A 3,586-nucleotide genomic window follows, 5' to 3' on the forward strand; every position below is an offset into this window, starting at 1 on the left:
AGTTAAATAAGCAGGCTGACAATATACAGCCTTGACGTACTCCGTTTCCTATTTGGAACCAGTCTGTTGTTCCATGTCCAGTTCTAACCATTGCTTCCTGACCTGCATGTTGGTTTCTCAAGAGGCAGGTCAGGTGGTCTGTATTCCTATCTCTTTCAGAATTTTCCACAGTTTATTGTGATCCACACAGATAAAACCCAAGAAATCGGCCCTCAGCATCAAATGTCATAGAGACTGTGAGAGATGATTAATTACAGTAAACTCTTCCCTGTGACGCTCTTTCCCCTCCTCTTACTGCTCCAGTCTTGTTGTTTCCTTTTGTCCTGATAAATGGGCCTCACACGGCTGAGAGGAGCAGTGAGAAGGTGCTAGGTTTCCCAAGTATAAATTTTCTGTGAATCAGAAATTATTGATGATGTTTCTAAGAGACGGTACTGACATCAAGCTGGAGTCATCTCTCTCAGGAAAAATGGTTGGGCTACTGGGGAAGTGAGCACAAGCAACTGTCAGAAGTACAATGAATAATTGTGAAACCAACTAAGTATGTAGGAGGATGAGAATTTGATCATCTTTTTAGAAACTCATTGGTTGGTGGGCAGCTGATCTCTATGACTCAGGGTACATGAGTCAAGGACTATAGCAAAGAGTAACTTAATCACTATTTGTTTTGTTAGACTGAACGGTGTCAATTTAAAGGAATGTGAACACCATGGACCATTTTGCATCCTATCCTCTGATTGCTTGTGGACATTCTTTTACTGATGAAGAGAACAGAGGACTTCATCACTCTTTCAGGAAGAGACTGCCACTGTTTTTTCGTATCATACTTTGTAGACCAGTGGTTCTTTCCATTGTTTCAGCAGAGGGCATGCTTGTATTCATTTTGTACATCTAATGAAAGCTAAAGATTCCCTCTTAAAGAAAAAAAAAGCATGAGCGCAGAAGTCAGTCATTTTTCATAAAATGTCAGGATGCTCATGAAACCCCTGAAACCTGTCAGCAGGGGTCCCTACTAGGGGTCCCTCCATGGACCCAGTTAAGAATCCTCGTTCTTGACCCTGAGCTTTTATCTCCAGATACCTCATCCTCAGCTAAGGAAAGCTTTGAGTATTTTGAGAAATTTGGGGGTCAACAAAGAGTTCCATTCCATTCTATAGGACCCATTCATCTAAGTTATTTCTGGAAGTATGATCTGGAAATCACAGGTATGTTTTCTTTTAACTTTTTCAAGACAGAAAGGGATGGACATGGCTGATGATCTAGAAACATTGTTGTCAAGTTTTGGTATCATGGGACTTTTCCTGATGATTGTAATCTGTATTTTTCATTCTTGTATCCTGTTTTCCTTTTTTTTTTTTTTTTTGAATGGATAGTCCATTTTCCCTTCTCAGACACTAATGAATACACAGGGTAATGCAGTGTGGAATGGAAAGAAGAACCTGCAGCTAAATAGCTCCTTAAAAGGCAGAACTTCTACCCGAGTGGCATTTCTATTTATCATCTTGTGGCCAGGTTCATTCCTTTTAGGGCTTCCCTTGTGGCTCGGCTGGTAAAGAATCTGCCTACAATGCAGGAAACATGGGTTTGATCCCTGGGTTGGGAAGAGCCCCTGGAGAAGGGAAAGGCAACCCACTCCAGTATTCTGGCCTAGAGAGTTCCATGGACTATATAGTCCATGGGGTCACAAAGAGTCAGACACGACTGAGCGACTTTCATTCCTTTTCCTTTCGCTTATTCAGCAAAATGATATTGGCATGTGTGCTATTTCAAGTCGTCTGCTACATCTGCCGGCGTCCCTGGTGGCTCAGGTGGTAAAGAATCTGCCTGCAATGCAGGAGACCTGGGTTCCATCCCTGGTGGGAAGATCCCCTGGAGAAGGGAATGGCTACCCACTCCAGTGTTGTTGCCCAGAGAACTCCATGGACAGAGGAGTGTGGCCAGCTACAGTCCATGGGATCGTCAAGAGCTGGACACAACTGAGCGACTAACACTTCCACCTTTCCTGCTACATCTGTGAGGGTGCAAAGTCCTTCTTCTCAAAAGAACTTGAGGTCCTGCAGTAGAGAGAAAATTGCAAAGAAAGTCAGCTTAATGCAGTTGGCCTGAAAAGGCTCCACTGATCAGCCTTCCAAAATTTCATGCTGTGCTTATGCATTTAGTTGGCTTCATTTTATGACTCAGGGACTGGAGAAGTCCCTCTCTTGTTATCCCAGACCTTCTCCTCATTACACAGACCATCATATTTATCATGCTGCTTTATAATTATCCACTTAACACCACTCTCCCAACAGATCATGAACCCCTGGAGGATAGAAGCTGAGTCTTATTAAACTTCACTCTTGTATTTCCTGGAAGCTAACAGGGTACCTGGAACATGGTAAATGCTTTAAAATTGGTTGAATAAAGCATTGAATCCTGTCTCCAGAAGAGAGAATACAGGTGAAATAAGACATCTTACAAAAAGAGGACCCTAGCTGCTTTGTCAGGAAAGAGCAGACTGGTATTTGTCCCTTGTATGTCAGTTTCACCCTCCCCAGAAGGGAGTTGGATTAAGTGATTTTTTCCCCCAAGGAAACATTCTATTTTTAAACAATGCAGGCAGAGAAGGAAGGAAACACTCTGCCCCCCTGACTCAGCCTAAATACCTGCCTAGATTTTACAGTCAAAAATGATTTCCCAAAGATTGAATGTCAAAAGAGATAGCTGCAAACGCCGCTCCCCCCGCCCCTCGGCCAGAAACTCATGGTATTTGCCAGACCCATTGACAAAAGTGACTTCCCACGCTTTGCCCACAGAGGGCATCCCTGCTCATTGATATGTAGACCCGGCGAATGCAGCTGCTGGAAGCCTCCTCCGACCGCTTTTCTTTTCTTTTTTTTTTCCCCTCCAGCATCTCTCAGCCCCCACCCCCCTCCCCGTGGAATCTTTGCCTGATCCAGTTCGTTTCCCTCCGGTCTCCACATTTTCCCTTCCAGCCCTCCACTTCTCCGGATCAATGGATAGTACGTACGGCTCCAACTCCTAGCTCACACATCTCCAGCGGACACCCCAGTAACAAGTGAGCGCGCTCCAGCCTGCAGCCCCGGCCTCTCGTCCCTGGGTCCCCTCCGCGCTTGGAGGAGAAACAAGCAGCATCCCCAGCTTTCGCGCACGGATTCTCCTCTTCAACTTTACCCGGCCGAGGACAGGGAACCAGCCCCAACCTTTTGATGCACAGCCCAGCCACAGGATCGCTTCGCGTCTCCTCTCGGTCCCTTCTGGATATCCTGTGTATTGATGCTTTTCCAGCCCCGCGGAGAGCTGCCTTCGCTCCGCCGCCGGTTCCCTGTTTCCTTGAGTTAGTTTCCCGAGGTTTTATTGGGGCTTGACGTTTCTTGGACCCAATGGAACTTTTTGCTCCCTCTTTCTGCTGCTGATTCTGCCAGTGGACCAGGAAGAAGGCTTCGGAGGCAGAAGAGGCTCAGGGGAGGTGGAGGAGGACGACGACGAGGAGGAGGAGGAAGCCGAAGGGGCTCGGCGCGCGCGTGTGTTTGTGTGTGGTGTGTGCATGTGTACACGCGTGTGTGAGTGCATGTGTGTGAGTGTT

At 46.4% G+C, this 3,586-nt stretch overlaps 1 protein-coding gene across 2 annotated transcripts in view; it reads left to right on the plus strand.

Moving 5' to 3' along the window:
• The first annotated feature begins 2,959 nt into the window (after window positions 1-2,959).
• DCC (DCC netrin 1 receptor) overlaps window positions 2,960-3,586 on the plus strand; it is a 1,280,644-nt gene continuing 1,280,017 nt past the window's right edge. For both annotated transcript variants that reach the window (XM_042239663.2, XM_042239664.2), the window contains exon 1: window positions 2,960-3,586. This exon is cut by the window's right edge and continues 134 nt beyond it. The gene's annotated coding sequence lies outside the window, so the exon portion shown is untranslated.

Source organism: Ovis aries, chromosome 23 (genome assembly GCF_016772045.2).
Source record: "Ovis aries strain OAR_USU_Benz2616 breed Rambouillet chromosome 23, ARS-UI_Ramb_v3.0, whole genome shotgun sequence".
Taxonomy (NCBI): domain Eukaryota; kingdom Metazoa; phylum Chordata; class Mammalia; order Artiodactyla; family Bovidae; genus Ovis; species Ovis aries.